This window comes from Strigops habroptila, chromosome 4, assembly GCF_004027225.2.
Source record: "Strigops habroptila isolate Jane chromosome 4, bStrHab1.2.pri, whole genome shotgun sequence".
In the NCBI taxonomy this organism is placed as follows: domain Eukaryota; kingdom Metazoa; phylum Chordata; class Aves; order Psittaciformes; family Psittacidae; genus Strigops; species Strigops habroptila.
In genome coordinates, this window is record NC_046358.1 from 18,442,159 (window position 1) to 18,462,160 (window position 20,002).

The 20,002-nt window shown below is 38.9% G+C and overlaps 1 protein-coding gene across 2 annotated transcripts in view; it reads right to left on the bottom strand.

Annotated features, from left to right (window-relative positions):
• KCNH5 (potassium voltage-gated channel subfamily H member 5) overlaps nt 1-20,002 on the bottom strand; it is a 165,033-nt gene that overhangs the window by 64,207 nt on the left and 80,824 nt on the right. The window lies entirely within an intron of this gene.

Consider the following 20,002-nt stretch of genomic DNA (forward strand, 5'->3'; position numbering starts at 1 on the left):
ACTGCAAATACATAGGTGTAAACTGAAAAATTCTATTTATGCATACACTCTCGCACACATACATGTACAGAGTTATTTATTGAATTTACCCATACAGCTCATACAGCCACTCACTGTGCATTAATTTACAAAATCGGTCATACAGATAATGTCCACACATGGAATTATTTAAAAACAGACAGTGTATTTTAACTCTACACTCTATCCTAATCCAAACTAATTTTCAAATGTAGCTTCAGCCTGCCAGTAAACTCTGAAGGCACTATCCAAAGAATCATGCGGAACTCTTGTAAGATCATTTTAGTTAGCATGTGCTATGAGTAAAGAATGGCCTCAGTCCCAAGGAAGAAATGAAATGGAGAAGAAAGGAACGTGAGAAGACTGTCAAGGAGCTATCTATACAAATAGGGTCCTATGTCAAAAGCTGAGATGTACACAAGAAAGATTCAGAGTGGCATTTCACAGTCTACTTTCACAGCCAGTCCCAGAAGACGACTTGGGTATGTCATATCAATTCTGGATGCCAGTCATCAACAATTCCAGTAAGAGAAAAACTGATTAGTGAACAACAGAAAGTCCCATTGCTGAAGGCATATGACTAGGGCAGGAGGAGGACATGGTAGAATAGGAAGCAAACCCATTCCTGGAGTCACCTTCTCTTCTGGTTTGATTCTCCTCTTTCCACATGTGCCATCACCACTGTCAAAGCTCAGCAAGTTGAGTTGTGCAATACCAAAGAATGACATGCCATATTTGAGGAAATCACATGCTTTAAGTAAGCCTTTCCAACTGAAAAGGCATAAACCTCAGCATATTATTACAAGTGTGATACAGTGAACATTGTTTGATGGAGACTGAAAGCTAAGTTTGGCAAAACATTTAAGCAAAAACTTAAATGCACACCTTTACTGGTGCTGTCTTAAATAGTGGTAGATGGAAAGATTCTTTCAAAGTCAAGTAAGAGTAAGGTGCCTTATTGAGTCACAATGTAATTACCCTTGAAAGCAAGCCCAAAATGACATTCTTCCATTATGCATTACAGATTTTGCAGAAAAGAGAATTATTCTGGTATCTCACAACACCAATGTGTGGCATTACTTCTGCTCTTGACATTATCAAATACACAGAAATGTGCCTGTCATTTTTTAATAATCTTTGTTCAGAGGTGCTTTATAGCACAATGCAGCTATGCATTCCCAAATTGCTTTTTTGAAAAACAACTGCAGCCTACAAATGGCAAGAAATAACCCACTGTGAAAGGAAATAATGTCTTCCATCACTCAGTGCATAATGTCTTCCCTCTACACAACACCACATTTCTACCTCATTCAAAAAACTCACTTTCTTTCATACTAATTTACTATTGTTCACCACACCTATTTGAGAGGTCATATTAACAAAAAAAAAGGTGCTTTCCTAAAACCTATAATAGAAAAAATGTACTTCAATTTCTCACAGTGCTTTTTACTACATCCATGTAAAAATTAGATGCTGAAGTTCATCAGATATGTGATGTTGATTGTTTTACCAAAGTCTTGTCTTGACACACAAGAACATATCAAACAAGGTCACACAATGTGCAACAAAGTCGAACACAAGGCTTCAGTTTTAGAAAACACAGCGGATTGATACAGTATGTCATATCCAGAAACAAAGCTCTTTGCAAGGGTAGGTTTTTAGCTTGCTTTACTGATTGTTGCATCACACCTGCTAGTTACAGAAAGATTTTCTCTATCTCTATACGCATTCAGATATATATCAACAGTCAAAGAGTATGTGGATTATAAAAAAAATCTAGATTGATGAATGCCGCCTGACTTTTCTTTTTTCAGCTTTTTCCATTCTTCTTGACTGTTGTAGAAGGGAAAACTTGATGAATTGTCACTTCTAAGTGCAACATCCCTCATCCTTCTGAAGAACAGTTGCTGATTTATCACGAACTCAGCCCATCAGATGTGTGAGTGCACAATGTCTCTTGTCTTCCTCTCTGGCGTTAGATGCACCTGCAAATTACTGTGACTACAAATGTAAAGAGAAGCTGGAACTGTCCCCAAAATGTAGTTGCAGCTAGACTGCATATGCAGTTACAATGCATATGACCCAAGTGACCATGCAAACCTACACAGAAGACACAGGCTAACCAAAAATGTGACACAGATCCCTGTACGGTCAGGAAAAGAGAGATTCAACTCAGACACCTCCCAGGTTGAAAACAGTGAATAACACCATGGCAAAAACAGCTTGTCTGAAGCAACTGGCACATACTACCTTCTCTGCAAAAGAACTACTCTTTGGCAGAGACAATTTGTAGAAAATATACAGCCAGAAGAGAAATTCTAGTTCTGTGTCTTCTAATACAGCATCCTGGAAAGTTTTACTTAAATGAATATGTATGTTCAAGAAATTAAGAATAGAATAAATCATTGGATCAAGCCTGCAAAATCACTGAAAGCATTACCCAGCAGTATCTCACTAAGCCAGGATTCAGGAGCCTACATGCTGTAAAGTCAGCACAGACAAAACCAGCATTATCTCTATGTTGGAAATCAAAGCCTTCCTTTGCCTCCTATCAGAAACGGTAAAGACACATGGTTGAGTTCATCTAAATATTCCTCTTTTCTTACAGGTTACTGCATGGGGGGCCTTTAGCAAATATTTAAACGGAACCTACTCAGATCTTCCTAGCTTTGAAGTCGTGCCTCAACTACTCTCCTCACCTGTGGTGCTTCCCTACATCAACACTGGTAGCTGCTGAGACTCGTTTTCTGGTTTTGAGCACTGTAAATCATTTCCCCATCCCTGGGGGTTTTACATTCTTCCAATTCTCCTTCCCCATCCCACCCAGGAAGGGGAAAAGCTGGAGTGTGGTGAGCGAGTGGCTGCGTGGTACTTAGTTGCTGGCTTGGTTTAAACCACCACAATACGATACCTAGAAAAGAAGGTCATTTAAAAAACTCTACTATTTATTGTTTTGTGGGTCTTGGTATGCAACAGAACAAGTTTGTGCTGATATGGAAATAATACATAAATAATTTGCATTGCATTTGTGACACCTGTTGTGACACTTCTCTGCAGGGAAAGGGTCCTCTGCTTCGGAGGGTCTAATGAGAAGAGATTAGTCTGCCTTAAAAATACAATTTACCTGTCTTTGCTCTTCCCCACCCAACTTTCAGCTGGGGTAGTTGCATGAGCTGCAAATACGACAGAGATGGGACAGGACAGAGAGGTGAACTGGATCAGCTCCTTAGATGGCCAGGATGTCTCAGCTCAGGAAGCTGATCCCCTCCAGAGCAGATTGGATCCCCTGCTGGCGAGCATCTAAAGGTGCTGTTGCCTTTTTCAGCCTGTAAAGCTTTAAGGCTCTTCATCAACAATCCTTAATGCCTGTAGTTAAGCAAACAAAGATTTCTCAGAGCATCCCTATTTAATGAGCAAACGTTGAAGTGCCAAGTGTGAACCTTCCTCCTCACCTTCAAAAAACAAAGGCAGAGGAGTGCTACCAAGGGCATTTCACTTTTTCTGGATTTTAATTATTTTTGGCAGGTGGAACTGGCAGTAAAGATCATTTGCAAAAGGTTCTGAAGGAAATAAAATACTGAAGGAAATAAAATTTCTGAAGGAAATAAAATACTGAAGAAAAAAAATCCTCTTGACAGTAAGAGGATTTAAAAAACCTCTAAATAAATCTCTAAAGGTATACATACACTTCAATAGTTTTAATTTAGTCTCCCTCTTTACAAGAAATGGGAAAAATGATGTTACAGAGGTTGAAGGTGAAATTACCCAATTTCTTGAGAGGTCCGGATAGGTCAAATTGCATTTATTCACCTTCTCTTCTATGAACTGCACTTCTCCAGACATTTCCTGTTATGTTACTACAGTCATGCAACGCTTATTTACTTAATTGTCCCATGTGTGTGACTCTGGAAAAGTCTTTACTAGATTTCACAGAGATCAATTTGATATAATAATACAGAAATATTTTTTCTCAGTCGTAAAGGTGAGGTAAGTGGTTCAATTGTTATTTTTATTTCTATTTTTACTCCTCAGTGTTCAAAAATATCCTCTAATTGATAGACAAGGGTCTAAGCGCTATATATTTTTATATATAAAAAGTGTGTTACTGTATTTGTACATACATAAACCATTTTTGATTGATTTAGCAATACTGTTACCTAAGTTTTTTGCCTGTTTAAAAACAAGGACCTTTCTAAAATAAAATTATTACATTGCATATAAACGATTATATTTAGCATACAGTCAGATTATCCTGACTGTATGCTAAATATGTCCAGAAAGGAACATCTGCCTTTAGGAACTGAAGGCTTGCTTAAGAAATCTAATTTTCCCTATGGTCTGCTCTATGCTAGATTATTATTAATCTAAGCATATACAATATGCCCCTAAACTCTAGTTGTAAAGAAGATTAGTGAGGTGGGTGTCAGCCTCTTCTCCCAAGTACCAAGCAGTAGGACAAGGGGAAATGGCCTCAAATTTGCCAGGAAAGGATTAGATTAGATATTAGGAAAATTGTCTCTCTGAAAGGACTGTCAAGCATTGGAACAGGCTGCCCAGGGAAGTGGTGGAGTCCCCATCCCTGGAGGTGACAGTGTTTGGTTTACAGTTGGACTTGATGATCTTAAAGGTCTTTTCCAACATTAATGATTCTATGATTCTATGAGGCCTTGATACTAGAAAAACATAGATACTCCTGTTGTCATGCTGAGGCTAGCTGCACCTTCTTCAATGAATTTTTGGAATGAGGTATTATTCCAAGATTATTATTTTAACATTACTAAAGTGATATCATTCAGGAGAGATTCAATACAAACTCCAATATAGAGATACTAAATATAATTAGATATAAGCCCAGTACCCAAATACCTGATTTACTATTTTAAAAGATGAGCAGTTTTCTGTTATTTCTTTCCACCTCACCTTAATACCTCGGATTACATTGCAAAACTTTTTCAGATGCTATTCAGTGCAACACCCGACAGCACAGTGCAATGTCCGCCTCCTAAATACAACAGCCTCACTAAGATGCAGCAGCAACAATAGACTGCTGCTTTCACAGTAAACACCTTTCTTCAAAGCCATTAACATTATTCAACGAAGGATATTATTCTGAATAAAATAATCCTTGTAAGCCCCCTTCCTTATCACTGTTTATAGCACATTTTTGATGCCAGCCACAGCCTCCCACCTCTATCCCACAGCAACACTCCTGCCTGCCAGCCATGCTAGTGAAAGCACCACACAACCCCGTGGTTTTACAGGTCTTCAAAGGCCAATTTTGATTTTGAATCCTTGGCCCCAATTAACATACACTCCCCCATTCCAGCGATGCTGACACCAGTTTTACATCAGTGTTCAGTATCCTAAATACAGTTACTCCCCATTAACAGGGAGGAGATATCAACACCAGAGCGTACTAGCTTTCAGTCTACTTCCAAAAGTACCAAAAGCACCAAAAGCAAAGAAAAAATCTTTCCTCCCACTACCCCTGCAATCTTATCACTGTACTATCCCATGGCAGATAATCCAATATATTTATCCTCCCACAAGCCCAAGCAATGCATTGTTATACTCACTTTGCAAGAGAGAAGCTAATGGGAAAAGGTCTAGATTCAGCAGCTAACTTCAGCTCTGAACTTCTCACCAAAATCATCTGACTGCTGAAATCAAGGGGGAGTTGGACGCAATTGCATCTAGGCAAATGCATACCATGGTCAGTCTGATTTCATCATTACCATGGCCTACACATTCTACTTAGAGTGCCTGCATCCAGATGTATATCCCACATTGCCAGTGCAGGGAGGTGGTGGCGTTCCTACATGCCATGCTGCAGACACATAAGATGCATGGTTCCTCCGTGGGTCCAGCTGACATGCACCCCTGTTTTCCTGATACTATAGTAATGCAAACTCTAAATTAAGAGGATAACAATAATATAGGTCTGTAATATCCTTGTTAACACTGATATTTGTTTGATGAGGACTAAATAATTATGTAATTAAGATGATCATCAATGCTATACTGTACGAACTTACACTTGCTGTTCTTGCCTTTATAGGGGACACTTTTTGCTCAGCAGAGTGGAACAGCTGCTTTGGAGGCAGCTAGGTACTTTGAATACTTTATGCATAAATTCTTACAAAAGTAAGGGCTTTCAACTGCACTTGTATAGTCACTAATTTTTAAATGGTGAAACTGTGAGTTGGTTTTCTTTTTTTTCCATAGGAGCACTCAGTTAACAGAAAATATTTACTTTAAAGCTCCAATGCCTCTCCACCATGCAAATGTGATGATCTGACTAGCAATATTTTTGCACACTGTTGCAAACCAAGACTGGCTGAACTGTTAATGCAAAACACAGTCTTAAATTAAGGCTACTGTTGTCCACAGCTATCAGTGTGTTTGGCTTCTAGCCCTGAGGAAGCGATGGACATGATCTAAGATTGGATAAGGCTACTCAGCAGCATAGACAAAAAATTACACATTGGCCTCCCTGAGGATTAGGGTCCAACAGGTGCCTGGGTCTGATGATCCAAATGTTAACCAGCTTGAAATAACAGTTCACACACATCTCTGCTCAACAACCCCTACCACAGCCAGCCTATGTTCATTCACCTGAGAAACGGTCCTAGCTATCAGAAATGCAGCTCAGCACAGGTTCAGTGCTCTCCTCTGGGCATTTGGATGCAATTTCCTGCACTTTCTTGCAACTTGAAAACTTTGCATGTCTTGGGTCTGCTAGGGTCTGCTTCTCCCTCATCATATTATTCAAGGGTGTTAAGCATCATATCGGAATACACATCCTGAAAATGGCTGCAATTACACCACAGCAGGCAGCAGGGCAAACAGCATTATCCTGTGTTAAATGAGAGGCAAAACCCCACTTTGCCTGAAAAACCCTTGTCTTGTAGTAAAGGGCCCTTAATTATGCAACTTTTTTCCCCAAGAGCTCTGGAGTAAGAGGCTGAGTTAAGGCTTTTTCTACACATTTCATCCATTCTGGAAGTTGGATCTAATGGATTGCAGCTTTTGGCAGTGATGATTATGGGAGGAATATTTAGATTTCCATTTATAAGAACAGAATGACATAAGCACAAATAATAATTAACTAGTGAGCTAAACCATTTCTTATATTCATGCTTCATCATTCCTGTTTCTTCAGAAATCCGTCGCCTCCTTACCAAATGGCACATCTATCATTTCACATGCTGCATAAAGTCCTGTGCAATGGTAAATGTTAATTACAATGCAATCACTTGCAGTGGATGCAGAAGGAAAGCAGAGAGGCAGAAGACGACCAAAATTCATGAGAATTATGTTCACCATGAATGCCAGCAACCCCATAGCTCTAGCACTTTGCTCCATCTCTAATTTATCATTTTCTCTATTTTGAGTATTATCTTTAACATTAACTCATTTCCATGCAAATCTCACAGTATTGCAAAAAAAGCTGACTCACGTCTGTCAAACAATCATCTACCCATCACATACATGTCTCCCTTTCTCCATCAAAGAAGTAAAGAAGCTGCTTTCCCAGAGTGCTGTCTTTACTGGCCTGCGCTGGCACCTGTGGATCAAAACCATCCCACGTGCCTTCCTCACTGTGCCTCACCATGCCAAAACTGTCACCAGTAACAAGTCTAGGACACAAAGGGTCTCCAGCACTACAGAATGGAAGCACAGGAACCAAAGGGATCATCTCCAGAAAAAAGTTCTCTAAGCAAAGTTGGCAGCTGTCAGTATTACTATATGAAACAACTTGACAGCTTGTTGCCAGATTTGAGCTGTGAGGATTTTTTCTCTTGCTGATTTTTTTTTTTTTCCCTGTAATATTTTTACGTGAATTTTCTAGTGGGACACCAAGTTCTTGTCACATTAAGATGAACCCAGGATAGCAATGTTGCTAGAGGCAGGCTGCCAGAACATCACTTGCACCCCGAGGAACACCACCTAAATTGCCTGTCTTGCTAAAATATAATAGGAAATTTGTAAACATTCCTTCAAAGTACTGAACTATACTAGAAGATGTTTCTAGCTCTCTGCTCCTAGGTTCTTTTTTCTGCATATGCCAGTGTAAAAGTCTTTGCTGTATAAATCCATATGTTGGTATGTTTTAGATATTCACAAATATATATATACATAAGTGTACATACACACAGATACACCTGTATGTAAATTTAAAGGTGAACATACAATATGAATGGGCTCAGAGTTTCTGCAGCTTCTGATTTTCCTTTCCCTCTCCTAATTTGCTCATTCTTTCTATTCCTTACAAATCTAACTTCACTTATTCATTTAATTAAACATTCAACTTTATCTCAGCACAATTAGTAAGAATGGATTTGAGACAATTAGATGTATTATTCCAGCTATAAAACACAGGTCACATATAGCCTTGAGAGGTGTGGTAACCACACCTGTTAGCATAACAGCGCATGCTTACACAGCATCTGCCTGAAAACATTAATGAGATAGACCACGGGTAAAGCATTCTGTTTCAATTCAGTAGTTCTTTCTTTCCAAATTTTAATTCATCAACCTGAACTCTGTGAGGATGGATTTTTGCATGTATGGTATTTTTAGGGAAAAAAGGAACAAAATAAAGTACTTAACTGTTAATATTAAAAGCAACAAATTTGGAGATGCTGTTTGCATCCTATTATTTTGAGAATAATTCTGCTTTGTAAAATGATCACAAAACTGGCTTCATTGAACTGAATGGTAATGTTTCTTACTCATCTAAGTCACCTACAGAAGCACCTTCCCTCTAATTCTCAGTCCTGCAAATTCAGCATCTCTGGATAGAGCTGAGCAGAATTTTGTATACAAAACTTTCTATGTGATGCTGCCAGTCTATCTCAAATTAAATTTGCCTTTCCTGAAGTGTTTACACTAAAACCAAGGGTGAAAAAAACCCCACAAAATAAACCCAAACAAACAAACAAAAAACCCAAAAAAAACCCCAAACCATAAACACCAAACCACCCAATAAAAAAACCCCAAAACTGTAAAAAACACATCAAAACCACAAAAAGCTGAAACATTTCACCTCCAGGTTTTTATAAAGCTAAAATGATTCTTAGCAAAACATTTTGCCTCCCGTCTTCTAATTTTAAACCTCTGAAACCTGAACAATGGGAGAAAATCCTATTTTGATGAAAAAAAAAGTCTTAACAGCTTAAGAAAAAATGGAACATTCATTATCTTTGTACACCTCCTCCAATCTATATTATAATGGAATATTTTCCACAAAACCAAACCATGAGTTCCTAGCACACTGCTAGCAATCCGGGCCAATGCAAACCCCTTTTTGCCCAATTTATTAGCACCAGGTTTCCATTTTATCAGAGCATTTGAGCACATGACTGGTGTGAAGCCTGCTCCCTACTCCCGCTAATGGCAATGCTCGGGTAGACTGCTGCTCAGGGCTGGATCTCAGCACCTCTCATATTTTGCTGGAATGATGCTGGTTTTGTCTAAAAAAATTTCACACTAACATTTTCAGTCATTCAAGGTGAATTAACTTTACTCTGCTTTTATTATCCACTTTGGGAACCTGTCCTTCATCACAGTATTGATTTAGCTGTGACAGATGCTGAGCTGTCATTGAGCCTGACAGCTTCTTCAGAGCTTCTTTGGTGGTTGTCTTGTAAAATAGTCAATAGCCAAGTGAAACCCAACTGCAAAAATGAGCATGTATCTCACTTTCATACTCTATGAAATCATATGTGCTACCCTGTACTTCATCCTACCAAGAGGAGGAGGGAGGAAAAAAGTTGGCCTCTTAAATTAGCATTCATCATTATCAATTAACTCTTTATGTATTCAAAGCATTTCCACCCCTACAGCCCTGACACATTGGTAGGACCACGTTTCAGTCATAGGTCTCTGGCTTCGCTGTCACTCACTGCTGACACGAAGTCAGTCCTCACCTGTGGAGAAGGGTTTTGGGGGAAGATATCAGTTGAATGCGCTTAGTGAGAGGGTTTCATCTTCTACCCACGTCAGTTTGGACCTCAGTATATTCAGGTAGTATTTATGGCACTTGGGAGAAAATCTATGGTCCTAGGAAGATGTTCTCCATATTCACCTTTGCAAGTGCCACAAACTGTTCTGCTGAAAAACAATGGCATGGCAAAATGACAGGCACAGGCAACACTTTAAATATATTTTTGCATTGTCTATCAGAGGATCAGACAGCAATATATATACATATATATATGTAGAACTGGACATCAGCACTCCATAGGTTACAAACAGTTCTGTTTTCAGATGAAACAAGAGCTATCTAAATACTGTATTAAGCATTACCTCCACCTCTTTCCACCAGCCCCACAGCTCTCCACCGCTTCCTTCTATATAATACCAAGAATAAAAACATTGCTGGAACTATCACTAGCCACTGATGCTCTCCTGGTAGAAGGGGTTTGCGCATATTGAACAGAAGAACAAAAGATTGCATAAATTGGCAAACTAATACAAATAAAATCTGGCTTTTCATTTCAGCCTCTGTTGCATGTATTGCAGAACTCTCCATAACTATGAGAGACTGGAAAAGTATCTTTATTTCCTGGCAGCAGCTTCTGGAGCTCTCCTCCTCCCTGTCCAACTCCTTCTGATCAGCACTTGTTTCTATCTGATTACCTCTCTGTTTTCTTGCTCACTATTCCAGGAAGGAGATGCTGGAATTAGATTTGCTGCATTTCCATTTCTACATTAACACTAATTTCACTGAAGTCAATGAAATTACACTGACGTCTGGAGAGTATCTGAGGAGAATAATTGAGCGTATTTTATCACTTTCCTTTAACATATTTTTGTGGTCGTTTTGTAGCATTTTTAAATGTCCTGTGAAAGGCCCACAGAGATGTGTACGGTGACAGAAGTGACACGCAGCATCACACCGATTGCCCATCTAAGCCAAAATCCTTCCTCTGACTGCAGCCCTTTCTGCATACTTATGACCAGAGTACAAGAAAGAAGGTGCACGGGCCATCTTTGCTCTGGGCTACCCCTTCCGGATTTCCATGAACCTAGAGACCAGGGACTTCTTAAACTGCCCATTGCTTCCAGTCCATGGCCGTTATTAGCCACCAACCAGACATCTCAACCAAGAATATCTAATTCTTTTCTACAAATTCATTTATGTTTTTTTCTCACCAAAACATCATGTGACATAGTATTTTGTCACGCTGTTCTGCAAGTGTGGCTGTCCCAGCCTTTACACTGGCAACTCCCAACTCCCCTTCAGAGAAAGTGAGTAATTGCTCACCTTCATCTCCTGTGAACCACTCTTCATTTCCATAAGCTGCCCTCCACTGTGCTTTTCTCAGCCATGAACAGCCCTTGTCTATTAGATCTCTCCATCTGAGAAAGTCATTCCATGCTTCATTCTTGCCCCCTTTTAGACACCTTTTTTAATCCTACAAAATCCTGTTTTAGTACAGTGCAGTGTGGTGCAACAACATTCATTTCAATTACTTGTCTAGAAATCCTATTTGCCTCTTGTTGACTGGTACTGAATATTACACTGATATTTCCAAGGAACTATCTGGAATAACAGTTAGATGTCTTTCCTGAGCGATAACTGTTAATTTAGAAACCATTATTATACAGGTATAGCTAGCTATTTTTTGCCCATGTTTATTCATTTGCATGCACTGACATTGAATTTCATCTGTCCTTTTCACAATCACTTTTGTGATGGGATTGATGTATCAAACTAGAAACTCTAATTTGAGGAGTAAGCAGAAAAAAAGACCTGAAGCAGAAGGGAGAAAAAAATGCACTTAGATACAACTACAGGTACAGAACAACAACAACAAAAATCTGGGCAAAATTAGATTGTTTCTTAATTTTTTTAGGTTTATGCTAGTATCATGGATTAGGTCCCAATAATTGGGAAGATTTTATCACCAGCAGGACTGACTATTTCCCAGAGCAGGGCAAATACAGGCAAAGCTGTTCTTTCTTGGATTTTATCCAAGAGTGACTAAGCTAACCCTAAAAGTCCAGTGAAAATAAACGAGAGATTTGACAGAATAAAAATGTCCAAGATGTGACCCAACACTTACAACAGTTACAGGATGTCTCTTGAACATTAACTCTTGAGCAGCAAAAGTAAGCATTAATTTTTAAAGTATGGTTAATCCTCCAGTTTGGCAGTCTCCGTGTCACACCATTGCATGTGCCAATAACAATGCTGATCAGCTATGGTCCTTATTCAAGGAACAGTGAATGCAATAGGTTAATTTAAGTGACCTTGATGCTTTTGATGGCTTTGTTCACATACTGACAGCTGAATGAATTACTGCAGGGTCTCTCCCCCCACTTATTTTGCCAATACATGAAGCATCCTCAGTTGCTTCTCAGCTGATAAGAGGCACTAATAGCTGGGCAAGTATGCCATTAATTTCCTTCGTTAGGGGCAATAACACCTGAAATTACAAACAGAATAGGGATCATACGGGGAATAGGGAGTTTGACGGTACTGTCAGGTTTTTTGGACCATCTGCATTAATGACCTAAACCAGGTAGTGCTACTAATACGGGCAGATATAATTTACATTCAGTTGTTCCTACCACTGAAGACTACAGTGAGTAAGCAACTGTTGTAAACCTTGCAGGAGGAAGTTTTCAGTCCCAATGAAAATGAAATTCAACAACCCATTTATTAGCACATCTTTTTAGGCCTTCCAGCCTGCTTGTTCCCAAGCTCCTGCAAAACAGTACATTAGATTTACTCTGAACTATTAATTGTAGTTGACTTTGCAAAGCTGTTTCCTTTACATCTTTATTCAGTTTTGCAAAACCAATCCCAATGGAGTTCATTTTATTCCCCACAGTTTGTTTGATCAAATTGCAAATATTTCCTTTAATCTTTTTAGGCATTCAGATTTAATACCTATCATAGAATCATAGAATCATAGAATCGTAAGGGTTGGAAAGGACCTTAAGATCATCTAGTTCCAACCCCCCTGCCATGGGCAGGGACACCTTGCCCTAAACCACGTGGCTCAAGGCTCTATCCAACCTGGCCTTGAACACCGCCAGGGATGGAGCATCCACAACCTCCCTGGGCAACCCATTCCAGTGCTTCACCACCCTCACTGTAAAGAACTTCTTCCTTATATCTAATCTAAACTTCCTCTGTTTAAGTTTGAACCCATTACCCCTTGTCCTACCACTACAGTCCCTAAGGAAGAGTCCCTCCCCAGCATCCTTGTAGACCCCCTTCAGATACTGGAAGGCCTCTTCATCTCCTCTACTGATTGCTTGGGAGAAACAATCTTCCACATATTTCTCATTTTATGCAAGTGTTTATTCCTGCAAGTACATATTAGTAAGCATAACATTAAAACACCTTGACCTAACCTAAATAAAAACACTTTGAACCAAATTTGCAAGCTCACCTGCTTTGGTTTTTAATGATATTAATCTGAACTCATTTTTCCCAGAGGTTGTGATCGGTAATTCACTAAGGTCAATGGAAAGTAGCTGCTGATGTTAGTGAGTTTTAGGGTTGGTAATGAACATTTATGTGTACCTTTTCCTTTAAGAATCTGTATGGGAAATTTCCCAAAGGCAGGGCAAAAGGCCTTTGGGAAACTATTTAAATTTTCTTCATGTCTATTCATTTTAAACAATAATAATAACAACTATCACAATCACTCTATATTTGACATTTATACACACATTTTACAAAGAAAGACAAATTATTCAATTTTGCTACATATCTGTCATTTACTTCAATTGTCCCTGTTCTATTTTTCATTGGAAAATTCAGAATGAAGTATTTTATAAAATTGAGTAATTTACTGTTTTTAAAAATTATTATTCCCCATTTTATTACTTTGCCACCTTTTTCCTAGTGGAGTACGGTAAAGTTTAGCAGAAAAATGAGAGAAAGTAACAGCTGTGCATTTTCTAATCCAAATTTGTAGTTTTAGAAGATCTTCTAAAGTGAAAGTAGAAACCCAATGTCTTGAATTCTTTACTATGTTCTACATTTTCCACCACCAAAGTGAAAATATTTTCTCTGATTTTTTTTAAACTTTTCCAGCAGAAGATAACGGGAAGGATTTTTTCTCCCCCAGTTTCTCGTGTAAAAAAATCTGAAAAACACCATAAGAGAAGGAGCAAGAGAGAACTTTTCTATGATCTTGAACACACAGACTTATTACTTGGGAAGTAAAAAAAAAAAAAACCCACAAAAAACCCCCAACTTGTATATACTAGCTATTTTCTTCAAAATATACAATTTTCAATAAAAATACATTTTCAACAAAACTAAGGGTTTGACTAAATACTTTCTGTATTATGTGAATAAGTTTCTATCACAAATTTTTTTCACTATCTCATTAATTCCTTCAATTTCTTCCTCCCCTCCACACCTCCTTTCACCCTCTGCTGAAGTCTTCCAGAAGTGATATAGCATACTTGTTTATTTTGTTTGTAAGTTTAGCTGCCTCCCACCTGACATCACTCTAAGCTGTTTTTCTTCATTTCACTCAGTGTTGTTCCTAATTATTTAACCTAATTGATGAGATGCCTCCTCTGGGTAGAGCTGGTTGCCATGACACTGGAAGAAATTACTACATATTTCTCCATCCCTGGATCTTTCTGAAGAATTTATACAGAAAGTCTTGCTTTCACCAACTCCCCAGTTTAGCACACATCCATAAAACATAATTGATGATGTAACCCTTACAGACAGGTTTCATTGGAATGACAGGGCTAAAAATGTTGGGGTTTTGGTTGGGTTGGGTTTTTTTTTTTCATGAATTTTCTCCTTCTGCTAATGCTGGCCAAGATCGCACGGCTTTATAGAATCATAGAATCATTTAGGTTGGAAAAGACCTTTAAGATCTTCGAGTACAACCCTTAACCCAGCACTGCCAAATACATCACTAAACCATGTCCTTACGTGCCACATCTACATGTCTTTCAAATATCTCTAGGGATGGTGACTCCACCACTTCCCTGGGAACCCTATTCCAATGCTTGACAACCCTTTCAGTGAAGACATTTACCTTAATATCCAACTTAAACCTCCCCTGGTGCAACTTGAGGCCATTTCTGCTTGTGCTATCCCTTCTAACGTGGGAGAAGAGACCAACCCCCACCTCACTACAACCTCCTTTCATGCAGTTGTAGAGAGCCATAAGGTCTCCCCTGAGCTTCCTTTTCTCCAGGCTAAACAACCACAGTTCCCTCAGCTGCTGCCTCATAAGACTTGTGCTCCAGGCCCTTCACCAGCTTTGCTGCTCTTCTTTGGACACGCTCCAGCACCTCAATGTTTCTCTTGTAGCGAGGGGCTCAGAACTGAACACAGTATTCAAGGTGTTGCCTCACCAGTGCTGAGTACAGCAAGACAGTTACTTCCCTAGTCTTGCTAGCCACACTATTCCTGATAGAAGCCAGGATGCTACTGGCCTTCTTGGCTACCTGGGCACACTGCTGGCTCATGTTCAGCCAGCTGTTGACCAGCACCCCCATAATTAACAGACTCATCAGCTTCTGCCCTGTTAAGGCTCCTACTAGGGTTAGTAGGGATACCAAAGATTCAGTGCTGCTTAAGGATGAGGTTCTACCTGATTTCTATAATCTGCCCACCACATGGAGCTCCATAACTTGGTCTTGGGTTAAGACACAGGACACATGGCATCACTCAAAGAGTGTCCGGGGTATTAGCCCAGCTGCTACAACACAGACACAGACAACTTGAACACTCCCCCCATCTGCACACTTCCCCTCAAATTCAGTCAAAATAGAGGCAGAGAATACACCATCCTGCATCTGCCGCCACCTTCCATATGCCACCATCACCACAGTTCAGTTGAGCTGGATGGGCTGCTCCCATGGCAAAACAGCTACGACTGCCCAAATGCTGGCCCTAACTCATGTCATGTCTATGTCTACACCTGTGATAGAACATAGGAGTCCAGACACCGCAAGGCAAAGGCACTCTTGCTAGAAGATCCCTTGCTAGAAGTCCCAACTCATGTTTGGCAACCCCAGCTCCTCCTGCCTTACCCCTAAGTCACCCCAAACCTCCATCCCAACCTCTTCACAACCTCTCCTACCTCACAGCCCACACCTTTCTAATCAGGACATTCTCTTAGACAGATGAAATGAAGCCAAAGCATGTTAAGCAGCATTAACGGCTCATTCTCCACAGTCTGTTTTGGACTGGTTTTGGACAGAGATCACACTGCTTATATTGCAGTATGCTGGACAATTATGTACAATTTAGAGAATCACAGTTGATACCTGAGGCAGTTTGAAATACACAGCATGGACAATCCTCATGGGGTATTTGTCCCTGTGAAAGTTGCTAGTGAAACAAAGCACTAGTTATACCTGTTTATTTTTATTTACGCACACCACCAGAGCTCTGGTTCTGCTCTTCAAAATTACCTACTTAATACTGCAGAACTGATATAGATTGGAAATAGCCAAGCTTTTTATGGTAAGAAAACTCTGATTTATTTTAATTTTTCACATTATTAACAAACTTGCTGAGTAAAACCTGCTTTTATTTTTATTGATGATGATTCATCCACAAGGCAAGGATGAGAATTGTGGCAGGAGCTAATGAAATGTTAACTAACATGTCAGATAAATTGCCTCTGAAGTCCTTGATGTTATTTCTGTTTCACACTTCAGAGGCATAACGCTATTATTAAATTTCATTTTTTTAATTATTATTTTGGGCAGATTCATGCCAGATTCAAGGACTGATTTATTTACCTAGGGTATTTATTTTCATCTATGAAAGACATTTCTGAGTGCTCTAATCAAAATAACAATAAATTAAAATTCTGAAAAGCTACTGTTTACTGATTGTAATTAGTAAAAGCTTGCCCATCTCCCATCTCATTTAAACAAAATGAACGTACAGTCCATTTCCAGGTTCATCCTCTACAAGCAATCAGCAAACATAAGTCCTTTAAAGAACATACGCTGAGAGGGACTGAGTGGAGGATGAGAAATGATCCTTTCAACCCTGCATGGAATCCACATACAATTTAAGCAAGCCTGCGCCCACCCCACAAATCTCCTCCTGCCTTGAGCAGACATAGAGTCATTAATTGCTCTGTAATTAGACAAGACCAAAGAAATGAATGTCTCTGAGCAGAGTCACTGTGCAGCATACGTGGCAGAACACATCCCCTTAGGGGTCCCCTAACGAACAGGTACTAAGTGGACGTTCATTAAGGACAACAGGCTGCAGAAAATCATGCTGCATGGCCACGAAGAGTCACCTCGATGGAAAGGGAAGTTGCCAAACACATACAAAAACATACATTAGTCAGCACACCATACACTCACTGGAAAAATGAGCCAACAAATGCAGAACAACAAATATGTTTTATTTACCTACAGCTTTTTTTGATGCTCTCTGACTGCTAAAGCTGTAGGTTTGGTCCCATTCATGAGCTGGTGGCCAGGCTGTTTTACTCTGCCATTTCCAGCTGTTACTGGAATGAGACATTTTGCCACTGTCTTTTCCAGGGACGGTTAAAAATTCAGAATTTGACCTTTCCTTTCCCTCCCCCTTCCCCACCCCAACGAATTTTGATATTTACCCCTTTTGACTTCAAAAACATTTAGAGATCGATTTGGCTCAGATTTTCTATCTCCCAGGAAACTATAATTTTGAGACCAAAAATGGAAAGAGGGAATAATTTGTACTTATAAACATTGGGGGGTGGATTATGGTGATAGGAATTACAATTAAATCATTTTTCTCTATTTTGTATTCCACTAGGTAACACTAAAGAATAAAAAACTCAAAGCAAAGGATGCTTAATGACAGAAATCATAGGTCAGTTTGTTCCATATAGAATTTATCAAGACATAATAGAAGGAAGAGGACACAGAGTGCTAACAAGTTTTTAAAAGATGCTTTGGCAAGAGCAATTAAATTCTTTCTCTTCAACAAATTAGCTTCTACTGAAATAATATTATCCCTCAAAAAATTTAACTAGCTTAATAATCTTCCAATCTACTTGCTAGTAAGGGATTTCTGCAATACTCCGATGGTATTTGCATGCAGGGCATTCAGACTTATAAAGGCCATACTGTATATCTTTGTATTTAAACTCATGAGGATGTTCAGAAAAGTTACTGTTGTGGCACAGTCTAGTACTAAATTATTATAAGCAGTTTGAAAGTAATTGCTCATCTAGTATCCTGATTTTCCTTAATCACTGAAAGAAGAAAACTATCCTTTTTCATCTCATGATCCTCACATAGGCTGAGATGACATCTGGGAAAGGCTATTGAACACATTTACCATGAGCGATCTTCCACGTGATAGCTTTCATCTTCCTTCAGAGAAAAATAAAGAATAGTATTTCTCAGTATCAACTACTAAATGTATATACATATCACAGTCTTTCAAAAGCAAGTCTATTTCTCACTGTTTCACCTATTTTATTTCAGATAGAAACTGAATCATTCGAATTCTTTTTTTTTTAAACCATTCCAAGGGCAGTACACCCCATTCACAGAGGAGCAGTGACTTTGTCCTTTGCATGGATCTAAAATATGGCTGAATACTATACTGTTGCTGATGAACTAGAAGCTCTGTAGGCTGTTCACCATGTCTTTGTAACCAGCAGTTGGTCAGGGAAAAGAACATTACCCAGCACTTTATTTTCCTAACTAAAAATAATTTTTAATGGGTTCTAAATTTGTGGGTAGTATAAAAAGATTATTAGGTGGAACGTCTTCTCTTCAGAGAAAAGTGACAAAAGAAGTTCTAGAGATATAACATAAACATGGCACTAGAAGAATCAAGCTCCAATCATGACAATAGCCTTTCCCTACAATGTGACAGAAGTTCCTTTCAATAGTCCCCTGCTAAGAAAGAAAAGAAAGGGAAGGAAAGGTGGATAGAAGATAAGCAATAAGGACTGAGGTCCTTATTTCATTTGCAATAATAATTTTTCAAGTTGTTGGTAAAAAAGGTTTTCAAATCCTTTTACCTTCATTACATGCACATTTCATGATCCATTTGAAATCAATACAGAAAAGCTGCCATCTATTTTGAGAAACCAAAAACTGTCTAAATCCAGACTGTTCCACATTATCTGCATTATTGGAGGTGCTGAATTAACACTGTTCTGACAGCAAACCTGAAGACTGACTCCTTTGCCTTAAGCAACTTCAGAGACATATTTGGGAGATGTGTATTGATTTTAGCACCAGCAGAAGCAAAGATGGAATGACAGGGAAAGGCAAAAGAATTTAAGCATTTAAGCACTGCTATGCTTTGTTACCCTAGGACTATTTTTGACTGAGAAAAGAAATGAAATAATGGGTGATAAAAGATTTCAAGAAGTCAGCTGCACCAGGATGGTAAATGCAGGTGCAACCTTCTCCTCTCTGTCCATATGCCAGATAACCACCTGACTGTGGCTATTTTCAGCTGCCTGTTTTCAGCTTCTCTTCTCAAGAAAGACACTATAGCTGCTGCTTTTCCCCAAAATAGCAGTAAACATACAGTGAAAGCCATTTGAGAATAAAAGCCTATTAGTTACACTAAAAAGTGTGTCTTTTCTCAATATAAAACATTCTCATCATTTTCTCTCTTCTTTATAAGTTTAAAATGGCTATAGCATTTTCAGATGTTTTACAACTGCACATTAATGTACTCAGCAGTTTTTGCAAAAGTTGAAAGAAAACCCTCAAAAGTATCAATCATTTGCACAAAAAATACAACCTTGATAATTTGATTTTTCAAGAAGCAAGACATCTTTCAAAATACTAATTTTGGAAGCAGCATTCAATTTAAAAATTTACTATTTCTCATAATGTGATTATGTAATTGTATTAAAAGCTCATAGCCATTGAAATTTTTGAGAACAAAATGCAGGACAGGGTACTGCAGATGAAAGTTTTGCCATAATGCCAGCGTATTTCAGGATAAACTGTAAGGATGGAAAACACCTTGGGTAAGTGCCCTGCAAAGTGA